General features: G+C 45.6%; 4 non-coding genes across 4 annotated transcripts; all 4 read left to right on the top strand.

Annotated features, from left to right (window-relative positions):
* The first annotated feature begins 7,998 nt into the window (after positions 1–7,998).
* On the top strand, positions 7,999–8,070 carry TRNAP-CGG (transfer RNA proline (anticodon CGG)). The gene has a single exon. It is a non-coding gene; the product is annotated as a tRNA-Pro (tRNA).
* Positions 8,071–8,269: 199 nt separating this feature from the next.
* On the top strand, positions 8,270–8,341 carry TRNAW-CCA (transfer RNA tryptophan (anticodon CCA)). The gene has a single exon. It is a non-coding gene; the product is annotated as a tRNA-Trp (tRNA).
* Positions 8,342–11,745: 3,404 nt separating this feature from the next.
* On the top strand, positions 11,746–11,817 carry TRNAW-CCA (transfer RNA tryptophan (anticodon CCA)). The gene has a single exon. It is a non-coding gene; the product is annotated as a tRNA-Trp (tRNA).
* Positions 11,818–12,173: 356 nt separating this feature from the next.
* Positions 12,174–12,255, top strand: TRNAL-AAG (transfer RNA leucine (anticodon AAG)). Its single transcript has one exon. It is a non-coding gene; the product is annotated as a tRNA-Leu (tRNA).
* Positions 12,256–12,274: the final 19 nt, after the last annotated feature.

Here is a 12,274-nt window from a genome sequence, read left to right as displayed (position 1 = left end):
ATGGTCATTACTGTGAGTGGGGGGCTGATGGTCATTTTTCTGTGAGTTGGGGGCTGATGGTCATTTTACTGTGAGTGGGGGGATGATGGTCATGTTACTGTGAGTGGGGGCTGATGGTCATTTTACTGTGAGTGGGGGGCTGATGGTCATTACTGTGAGTGGGGGGCTGATGGTCATTTTACTGTGAGTGGGGGGCTGATGGTCATTTTTCTTTGAGTGGGGGGCTGATGGTCATTGCTGTGAGTGGTGGGCTGATGGTCATTTTACTGTGAGTGGGGGGCTGATGGTCATTTTACTGTGAGTTGGGGGCTGATGGTTATTTTACTGTGAGTTGGGGGCTGATGGTAATTTTACTGTGAGTGGGGGGCTGATGGTCATTTTACTGTGAGTGGGGGGCTGATGGTCATTACTGTGAGTGGGGGGCTGATGGTCATTACTGTGAGTGGGGGGCTGATGGTCATTTTACTGTGAGTGGGGGGCTGATGGTCATTTTACTGTGAGTGGGGGGCTGATGGTTATTTTACTGTGAGTGGGGGGCTGATGGTTATTTTACTGTGAGTGGTGGGCTGATGGTCATTTTACTGTGAGTGGGGGGCTGATGGTTATTTTACTGTGAGTTGGGGGCTGATGGTCATTACTGTGAGTGGGGGGCTGATGGTAATTTTACTGTGAGTGGGGGGCTGATGGTCATTTTACTGTGAGTGGGGGCTGATGGTCATTACTGTGAGTGGGGGGCTGATGGTCATTTTTCTGTGAGTTGGGGGCTGATGGTCATTTTACTGTGAGTGGGGGGATGATGGTCATGTTACTGTGAGTGGGGGCTGATGGTCATTTTACTGTGAGTGGGGGGCTGATGGTCATTACTGTGAGTGGGGGGCTGATGGTCATTTTACTGTGAGTGGGGGGCTGATGGTCATTTTTCTTTGAGTGGGGGGCTGATGGTCACTACTGTGAGTGGTGGGCTGATGGTCATTTTACTGTGAGTGGGGGGCTGATGGTCATTTTACTGTGAGTTGAGGGCTGATGGTTATTTTACTGTGAGTTGGGGGCTGATGGTAATTTTACTGTGAGTGGGGGGCTGATGGTCATTTTACTGTGAGTGGGGGGCTGATGGTCATTACTGTGAGTGGGGGGCTGATGGTCATTACTGTGAGTGGGGGGCTGATGGTCATTTTTCTGTGAGTTGGGGGCTGATGGTCATTTTACTGTGAGTGGGGGGATGATGGTCATGTTACTGTGAGTGGGGGCTGATGGTCATTTTACTGTGAGTGGGGGGCTGATGGTTATTTTACTGTGAGTGGTGGGCTGATGGTCATTTTACTGTGAGTGGGGGGCTGATGGTCAATTTACTGTGAGTGGGGGCTGATGGTCATTTTACTGTGAGTGGGGGGCTGATGGTCATTTTACTGTGAGTGGGGGGCTGATGGTTATTTTACTGTGAGTGGTGGGCTGATGGTCATTTTACTGTGAGTGGGGGGCTGATGGTCATTTTACTGTGAGTTGGGGGCTGATGGTTATTTTACTGTGAGTTGGGGGCTGATGGTAATTTTACTATGAGTGGGGGGCTCATGGTCATTTTACTGTGAGTGGGGGGCTGATGGTTATTTTACTGTGAGTGGTGGGCTGATGGTCATTTTACTGTGAGTGGTGGGCTGATGGTCATTTTACTGTGAGTGCGGGGCTGATGGTTATTTTACTGTGAGTGGGGGGCTGATGGTCATTACTGTGAGTGGGGGGCTGATGGTCATTTTACTGTGAGTGGGGGGCTGATGGTCATTTTACTGTGAGTGGGGGGCTGATGGTCATTACTGTGAGTGGGGGGCTGATGGTCATTTTACTGTGAGTGGGGGGATGATGGTCATTTTACTGTGAGTGGGGGGCTGATGGTCATTTTACTGTGAGTGGGGGCTGATGGTCATTACTGTGAGTGGGGGGCTGATGGTCATTTTACTGTGAGTGGGGGGATGATGGTCATTTTACTGTGAGTGGGGGCTGATGGTCATTACTGTGAGTGGGGGGCTGATGGTCATTTTACTGTGAGTGGGGGGCTGATGGTTATTTTACTGTGAGTGGGGGGCTGATGGTCATTACTGTGAGTGGGGGGCTGATGGTCATTACTGTGAGTGGGGGGCTGATGGTCATTACTGTGAGTGGGGGGCTGATGGTCATTTTACTGTGAGTGGGGGGCTGATGGTCATTTTACTGTGAGTGGGGGGCTGATGGTCATTTTACTGTGAGTGGGGGGCTGATGGTTATTTTACTGTGAGTGGGGGGCTGATGGTCATTTTACTGTGAGTGGGGGGAAGATGGTCATGTTACTGTGAGTGGGGGGCTGATGGTCATTACTGTGAGTGGGGGGCTGATGGTCATTACTGTGAGTGGGGGGCTGATGGTCATTACTGTGAGTGGGGGGCTGATGGTCATTTTACTGTGAGTGGGGGGGGGGGCTGATGGTCTTCAAGTGGTTTCCGCCTCTGACCTCCAACTGAAATTAATAGGAGGCAGAAGATACCTGCGGCGCTCGTTTGGAGCTTTTTTTCCTGCGTCTTTTGCATTCGCTTCAACGGCTTAAGAAAAAACACAATAAAAGGTCACACACGCTGTCAGGTGCTGAAGGAATTTTGAGGCAGATTTTTTTTGTCTTACAAAAAACGTGTGTGAACATACCCTACGAGTGCAGTGCTTGTTCTTAGCCGTTTTCTGTCTTTCTCAAAACAATTTTTGGTAGGGGGGGCCCTGAGGAAATTTTATTTTTCCAATGCTGCCTCGAGTCCGAAAAGCTTGGGAAACTCTGTTCTAGGCTACAGGATCCCGTCATGGAACAGCTCAGTTTGTTATGTCTACAAGGGGGAGGTGGGGGACTATATGGCACGAGCTACAAAAATGAGGTGGGGAATTATGGCACTGTCTATAGGGAGGCTGTATGGCAAAATCTACAGGGAGGCACTATACTGTGTTGGGGCCACTAAGCGGACATTATACAGTGTGGGGGCCACTAAGCGGACATTATACTGTGTGGGGGCCACTAAGCGGACATTATACTGTGTGGGGGCCACTAAGCGGACATTATACTGTGTTGGGGCCACTAAGCGGACAGTATACAGTGTGGGGACCACTAAGCGGACATTATACTGTGTGGGGGCCACTAAGCGGACATTATACTGTGTGGGGGCCACTAAGCGGACATTATACTGTGTGCGGACTTTATACAGGTGGCATAATACTGTGGGCACAATTAGAGGAGAAAATACTGTGTCCTTGAAGTGGTTGTAATATATTATATTATTAAATATTATTATTATACTGTATGGGGGCGCTAAAGGGGCATTATAATTTTTTTATGGGGCATTTTTTTAAATAATGGGGGTGGGGCACCGAAAGATCATTTTGCACAGGGCGCCATCTATCCTAAGGCCGGCCCTGTCTGTGGTGTTACATAGGACTGCAGGTAACATATACATTATCTGTACTCAGGGAGTTATCACTGTGTGTTATCTGTGGTGTTACATGGGACTGCAGGCAACATCTACTGCATTATCTGTACCCAGAGAGTCATCACTGTTTTATCTGTGGTGTTAGATAGGACTGCAGGAAACATCTACTGCATTATCTGTACCCAGAGAGTTATCACTGTGTGTTATCTGTAGTGTTACATAGGACTGCAGGTAACATCTACATTATCTGTACTCAGAGAGTTATCACTGTGTGTTATCTGTGGTATTACATAGGACTGCAGGTAACATCTACTACATTATCTATACTCGGAGGGTTATCACTGTGTGTTATCTGTAGTGTTACATAGGACTGCAGGTAATGTCTACATTATCTGTGATCAGAGAGTTATCACTGTGTGTTATCTGTGGTATTACATAGGACTGCAGGTAACATATATTACTGTAACGACGGGGGTAGGGAAACGAACAAGTGAGCCCTAATCTACCCGCCACTCTGTCCCTGCCTACTTGCAACGACCCGCCCTAGGCGACGGGGTACAACTGGGCAGCGGTCCCTACGCTCAGTAAGTGCACGAGACAAACATACAAGGGAATACAAAGCAAAGGGAAAGGGGCAGCTGCCCACGGCAACACCGTGAGCAACAGAGTGGTGAACGAGCCAAGTCAAACCAGGAGAGCACGAGGTACCAAACGCAGAGCAGGAGAGTAGTCAGAAAGCCAGGGTCAGAATGGAGCAGGATCAAATAGTTAGGAGCAGTAGCTGGGCCAGGAAACCAACAGAGAAGAATCACAAGCAAAGGAGGAACAGGAAAGGCAGGTATAAATAGACAGAGGGCGGGAGCTAGCTGAGTCTGGCCAGCTGTGATAGGCTCTCCCACTCCTAAGCCTGCCATCCTGAGTGGTGGAAGATGGAGTCAGTCTCAGAGAGATAGACTCAGGTGAAGACTGATTACCTATGGGAGTTAACCCCGAAGCTGTGCCTGGCAGATCCTTTACAATTACATTATCTGTACTCAGAGAGTTAGCACAACATACCTACCAATTTTGGAATTTGGGAAAGAGGGACATTTTAAGCCACGCCCCTAACCACGCCCAATATCCGGCATAAACACATCAAATCACGGCCAGATCTTCTGCAAATAACGCGCGCACATTCTCACTGCGGATCTCTGGACTGTCTGGATATCACAGATATTATGGATCCGGTTATATCGTCTTTATGTTACTTTTCCTATCTTGGGTATAACATTTGCTCATCACGGCGGCAGCAGCTGCAGGACAAACCAAAAGGCTGTGAACGATGAAAGTCAAGAGGGAGACCATGTGGTGGATGACTTTTCCATTGACAGGTAGCAGAGTTACATGATGGGGATTTTTTTTTCCTGTTGTGTAACTCTGCTACCTGTCAATGGAAATATCGTCCACCAGAGGGAAAAATGTTTCCCCGTGGTGGAGTACCACAAAGAAACACCTGGGAATCAGACATGATGACTTTTCCGCTGACAGGTAGCAGAGTTACATGAAGGGGAATTATTTTTCATGGATATCTAGCTTCTATTGCAGCGCAGGGGAGACAGAAGTCGCTGGAGGTGAGGAGAAGCTTTTTTTGTCTTCATGTTACTAACTTAATTTTTTTGTTTTGCAAAATTTTTATATCAATTTGCTTTTGTGTTTTATTAAAATAAATAATATTTATTTGTGTGTTTGTGTTTTACTTTTTTTTTTTCTAACTTTTTCTTCTCTATGGGGCTGCCATTTTTTTTTTTCATCTCTGTATGTGTCGATTAACGACACATACAGAGGTGGAATAAGGCACATACAACCCCATAGAGAATGCGAACGGGAGCCGTTCCATTCACTATGGCGTACGCCGTCTGTGTGGGAACTTTGGCGTATGGATATGTCAAATGTCGGGAAGGGGTTAAAAGGGGTCATCCAGTGAGAATAAATTGATGGCCTATAATACCTGATCGGTGGGGGTCTGACTCTCGGTACCCCCCCTCCCCCATCAAGGCCGTATTTAGAGTTGATGCTGCCCATGGCACTTTTAGTGCTGACGCACCCCCCACTTTTAGTGCTGACGCCCCCCACCAACCGTATAACATGCGCCGCTCCCACACAGTCCAAATGGAAGGTCTTCGGCCGAGTGACATCCGGCGCCATTTTCTTGTGGACCTGAAGCCAGACAGTAAGATGACTACTTCCGGTCGCGGCTTCCGGACATGTGATTAGAAGCAAGCACTAGGAGCAGACGGACCAGAGGGAGCGGCGGCGGCAGGAGCAGGTAAGTTAGGTCTGTGTATGTTCGTGTTTTAGTGTGTGATTACCACTGTATGTAAGCCTACTACACTGTGTGTTAGCTCAAAAAATGGCGGAACACAGTGTAGGAGGTTTGAACATTCAATCCCCTCCTTTCTCCTGGCACTAGCCAGGATAAAGGAGGGGGGATTCTGTGAGGACACTAGAGCGAGTGTGTCTTCTCAAATTTTGCAGCATAAAGCAATGTGGTTGCTTTACCACATGCAATGCTGCAATTTTGGGAATTGCTCCCTCTAGTGACCAGCACTGGGAAATGTTATAAATTAGAATCTAATTTATAATATTTCCTGACCTGTTGAAAAAATTAAAAAAATTAGAACAAAGTCTAATCATGTATACACTAACTGTTTAACTAAAAAAAATAAAAAAAATTTCTAGCGACACATTCCCTTTAAACGGTCAAAGAGGGTTGTGTGGGGGAGTTCTTACTTCAATAAAAGATATTTTCTTATGTCTCTTTGTGTTTTTTTTATATTTTTTTAGCGCCTTGGTAATGCCATTTGTCTGATTGACCGCGTCCATTACTAAAGTGCGGCTTAGTGTGTGCCAATAAAAAGGCTGCAACTAACCCCCCATTATTACCATGGTACCCAGCGCCACCGGGGGTACCGGGAAGAGCCGGGTACGATGTTATTTGTGGCGTTACATGGGACTGCAGGTAAGGGCCTCTTCACATCAGCGTTGGCTTTACGTTGAGGGGTTTCGTCTGAGGTTTCCGTCGGGTTAAACCCTCAACGGAAAGGAAAACGGAAACCTCAGCTTCCGTTCACATTACCATTGATCTCAATGGTGACGCTAATGGTTTCTGTTTGTCACCGTTGATTTGACGGAATCAATAGCGCAATCGACTGGATCGTACCCAGATCACACCCGGCTCTTACTAGAACGCACCCGGCTCTTCCCGCTACCCCTGGTGGAGGTGGGTATCGGGGGAATAATTAACCCTTTCACCGGCTAACACTAAGCCCCGCCTTAGTAATGGATGCTGTTTATCAGAGAGCGGCCATTACTAAGGCGGTAGTAATAATGTTAAAAAGAAACACAAACACATAGAAAAAATGTATTGAAATAAAAAAAACACACACTTGTTAACCATTTTATTGAAAATAAATAACGCCGCCATTGAAGTAGTCCTGGAATCCGAAGTAGTCCAATAACCGAACCTGTAAAAATACACAAACACACAAAAACATTAACACATAAAAAAGCAAAACAATTATTATACTTACCTTTCCTGGGTCCAGCGCTGGAGCCGCAATGTCGGCGAGCTGGGCTGTTTCTGTAACTTCCGGAGTTATGGGGGGGGGGTCAGCACTAAAAGTGCCATAGGCAGCATCAACTCTAAATACGGCATTGATGGGGGGGGGGGGGGGTACCGAGAGTCAGACCCCCACCGATCAGGTATTATAGGCCATCAATTTATTCTCACTGGTTGACCCCTTTTAACCCCTTCCCGACATTTGACATATCCATACGCCAAAGTCGGGTAGGGGAAGTATGGAGCGGGCTCACGGTGAAAATGAAAATATGAAAAAGGGCTGCGGCGGGAAGGGGTTATTAGACTGTGTTCACACTGAGTTTTTTTGCAGGAGGAAAATTCTTCCTCAAAATTCCGTTTCGGATTTTGAGGCAGATTTTGTCCTTCCTGCAAGCCGTTTGCCGCGTTTTTCGCTCGCACCCATTGAGCATGTCCCTTCTTTCTCCTGCGAGGCGGTTTTACCGCTCTCGGGAGAAAACCGCCCCCGCCTCCCATTGAAATCAATGGGAGGCATTTTCGGCCGGTTTTTGACGAGTTTTGCGGAGCGGTTTTCCACTCCAAAAAGCTCGTCAAAATACTCTGTGTGAACCTTTTAAATCTTGAAATAGCCATAAACCACGAAAAGTATGATGAAATCTAAAAAGCGAATCCTCCATATGTGTGCACTGTATACACTGTATATACCATCACTGCTCCATATATGTACACTGTATACACTGTATATACCATCACTGCTCCATATATGTACACTGTATACACTGTATACACTGTATATACCATCACTGCTGCAGGGATATACAGGACAGCAGCCGCACAGAGTCCTATTAAGAAGAGGAAAAGCAGGGAGCGCGCTCAGAGCGTCTCCTGCGTCATAATCCCAACGTTCTAAAGCTGATACATGGTAACAAGCGAGCGCAGCTGTGACGTGGCAGCTATGAAGTCAGGTGACAGCCTTGATAGTCACATGGCTCGTTGGTCTAGGGGTATGATTCTCGCTTCGGGTGCGAGAGGTCCCGGGTTCAAATCCCGGACGAGCCCAACTTTCTTTTTTTACATTGTGTTTTTTAGAATTTTGTTACGAGGTCTTTTATAGAGGTCTCACTGTATTATGTGTCGCCGTTTCTCTGTTGGAAACAACATTCATTGTTGATACATTGTATACATATAATAAGGAAATTGAATGTAACAGGACTAAGGCCAGAAGCTATAGATACATTGAGCAGGAGTAGAAGTAGGAGACCTCGTGGCGCAACGGTAGCGCGTCTGACTCCAGATCAGAAGGTTGCGTGTTCAAATCACGTCGGGGTCATTAATTTTTTTTATTATGTAAAAATTAGCAGATGATTATATTTTATGTAGAACAATTAAAACTGCCGCTTCTTCACCTATTATAACATTCTCATGCAATTTATTTGATCCTCTATCGGATAAAGGAGAGTGGGTCTTCTGCGACTTCACTGTAATAGGTCACACATTTAATGAAGTCATCAGAAGGTCCCCATTTGATGAGAACACATTTTTTTTTATCATCGGAAATCATATAGAAATCGCAACTAACTGAAGTCAATGAAACTTGCACAACATTTTGGTTGGGCCCTACTAGCTGAACACCAGTCGCATGATGCACTTGCACAGCAAAACAAATCCATACCTCCCAACTTTCAAGTATCACAAAGGCCCTGTTCACACAGAGTTTTTGACAAGGCTTTTGACGCGAAAACCGCGCCGCAAAACTCCTCAAAAACCGCACGAAAATGCCTCCCAGTGATTTCAATGGGAGTTGGACGAGTTTTTCTACTGCAAGTAAAAAAAACGCGTCACGGTAAGAAGCGTCATGACCCATCTTGAGGCGGTTTCTGCCTCCAAAACCTCATTTCAATCAGTCAGAAAGAGAAAAAAACGTCTCGACGAGTGTTTTGACGAGTTTTTGTCAAACTACTGTGCAAAAGCCGTCTGGAGCAGTTTTTGCAGGAGGAATTTTCCTCCTGCAAAAAACTCAGTGTGAACACAGCCAAAGAGGGACAACTTTTGTTTTCTTTTAAACCATGCCTCCATTCAGCTTAATGCCCCCAAAGTTGCCCAATACAGCATAATACCCCCATAGCTGCCCCATACCGTTTAATGCCCCCAAAGCTGCACCTAGTGCCAGTGCCCGCCTATAAAGTTCCAGCATCTTTGTAGATAGTGCCACAGTGCCCATGTACATAGTGCCCATGTAGATAGTGCCTATATATATATATATATATATATATATATATGTGTATATATATACCAACTTTTACCTAATGAGGATATTTAGAAGATCGTCATCAATACAAGACAATACAGAAATTTAAAGTAATTCATAATGTAATGTCACGAGTTGTCCCTCCCCCTTCAAGGAAAAATAAAAATAAAAAAGATAAGGAAACTTAAACAGAAAAAACAGTTTATTTGATTCAACTTCCACCTCAGGGTTATCACTAGAAGAGGTAGAAAATGAACCAAAATGAGGATGAAAAACATAATTACAGTAAAACGGCGAGGTATCAAGAGACACATGGTGACGATTATTTATGGAAAATTCCGCTAATGGAAGATACAAGACCCATTCAGCCTGGCTATCCGCAATATAACATCTAAGATACTGTTCCAAGGTCTGATTAGAGCGCTCGGTTTGACCATTAGTCCCAGGATGAAAAGCAGAAGAGAAAGATAACTGTACACCAAGTTTCCTACAGAAAGTTCCCCAGAAGTTGGCCACAAATTGTACGCCTCTATCAGAGACAATATTTTCCGGAATACCATGCAGATGGACCACCTGATCAATAAATAGTCCAGACAGAGTTTCGGAATCAGGGAGTTGAGGCAACGGAATAAAATGACACATTTTACTGAGCCGATCCACCACAACCCAAATGACAGTTTTCTCTTCGGAGGGAGGCAAATCGGTGATAAAATCCATAGACAGATGAGACCGAGGTTTCTGCGGAACAGACAATGGTGGTAGTTCACACATAGGACGAACTCAAGGAGACTTAGGCCGGGTTCACACTGAGTTTTTTTTGCAGGAGGAAAATCTGCCTCAAAATTCCGTTTGGAATTTTGAGGCAGATTTTGTTCTGCCTGCACGCCGATTTTCGCAGTGTTTTTCGCCCACGGTCATAAAACGCAGCGAAATACGCTTTCTCTGCCTCCCATTGATGTCAATAGCAGGTCACAGGCTTAAACGCCCGAAGTTAGGGCATGTCCCTTCTTTTTGCCACGAGCCGGTTTTTACGCTCGCGGGAAAAAAAACGCCTCCTCCTCCCATTGAAATCAATGGGATGTGAGTTCCTATGTCTCTGCTTGTGATGACTGTGCTCGCACTTAGAGCCAGTTCACACGGAGTATTTTGACACGTTTTTTGACGCGGAAACCGCGTCGGAAAAACGCGCCAAAAAACTCACCACCAGAGACATAGGAACTCACATCACGAGACAAAGACGGCCACGAGTAGAGCTGTGAGAAATCACTATCCCCTTAGATGACCATCGGGGACCTGTGAGGAACAGAAACAGGTGTCGGCCCTGACATTATTAGTAGATAACAATAAAGTCAAATCTGGTAAAGAACAAGGCCCCCCCTGGCCTGTCTGGGGATGAGTCTTTTGGCGGATTCTAAAAAAGTCCGTTTTTTATGGTCAGTCAGGACAGTCATTTGATGTCTGGCCCCTCTAGAAAGTGGCGCCACTCTTCAAACGCCCACTTAATAGCAAGAAGCGCGCGATTACCTATACCATCGTTTTTTCAGTGACAGGAAATTTGCGGGGAAAAAAAAGCACAGGGACGCAAATTAGTAAATACAGAAGACCCTTGAGATAACACGGCCCCCACACCTAATTCTGAGGCATCAACCTCACAGTAAAGTGGCTAGAGAGGCGCTTCCGTAAAACATTGTTTTAAGGTTTCAAAGGCGGAGACCTCACTAGATTTCCAATTTACAAGATCGGAACCCACTTCCGTAAGATCCGTCAATGGAGGAAAAATTATAAATTCATTTTCGGTAATAATTAGCAAAACCCAAGAACCTCTGCAGAGCTTTTAGTGAAATGGGTTGGACCCAATCAAGAAGCGCCTGAACCTTAGCGGAGTCCACACGAAAATCATGAGGAGAAAGAACATCCCCCAAGAAATGAACTTCCTGAACTCGGAAAAGACACTTTCCCCTCAGCCCCTGAAGGACGGATCTTATTGCGCTATATGTTTCCTTTATTTGTGTCTATGTATTTCGAGGAGTTTCCTGTGTATGTATTATGTATACCGCCTCGGTGTGGGCGATGGTTTGGATGACCGGATATATATTCTTTGACCAGATGAAATGGAATGTATACCTTTATTCTTACATAAATTAATGAAAACTTTTTGAAAATAGAAATGGCAAATGGCCCAGGTACAGATTTGGCAATGGGACTGAGGAGTTTTTAAAAAAACAAACTATGACGGTCAGAATGTGGGTGAGAATTGGCGCCACTTTCCATTCGATTGAGCCATGGCGGGTGTTATCAGGAGTCACCCTGCATTCCGGGTGAAGGTGAAATGATATAATGATATATTGTACTGTAACATCACACCGGATGCCCTGACCTGCTGCCTGGCATTACAAGGGCATTTACCGCCTTGATAACACATACATCTCAGTTTTCCTATGAGACTCCAGAGGGTGGTTGGAGGAATCACAAAGAAAGGTATGACAGACCTCGTGGCGCAACGGTAGCGCGTCTGACTCCAGATCAGAAGGTTGCGTGTTCAAATCACGTCGGGGTCAAGATCCTTTGTTTTATTTTTAATTGGAGATCTATTTTCATGTTGTTACGTTTGTTTGTTTGTTTGTTTGTTTATTTGTTTTAATTTTTTGCTGACGCCTATAGAAATCAATTCCTACACAGGTCACATGATACACTCTATACAAAAGCCTCCAGCCTTGTACTTCCACTGCTAATAGAGAATATATTATGTTTCATCATGACACATAACATATTCTGTCACCTGTGGTTCTTCAGATGATGTGGAACTACAACTCCTAGCATGCTAGAGCTCGTTAAGGCATATTTTGTACTGTAGTTGCAGCCAGACACTCTGTAATTACTATATATACACTCAGGGAGCCATAGGCCTCCAACAGGTAGCGTGGCCGAGCGGTCTAAGGCGCTGGATTAAGGCTCCAGTCTCTCCGGAGGCGTGGGTTCGAATCCCACCGCTGCCATAAATTTTGCATTTGTTAA

Source organism: Rhinoderma darwinii, chromosome 3, assembly GCF_050947455.1.
Source record: "Rhinoderma darwinii isolate aRhiDar2 chromosome 3, aRhiDar2.hap1, whole genome shotgun sequence".
Classification (NCBI taxonomy): domain Eukaryota; kingdom Metazoa; phylum Chordata; class Amphibia; order Anura; family Rhinodermatidae; genus Rhinoderma; species Rhinoderma darwinii.
Note: the sequence above shows the minus strand (reverse complement) of the source record. Positions and strands in the feature narration are given on the sequence as shown.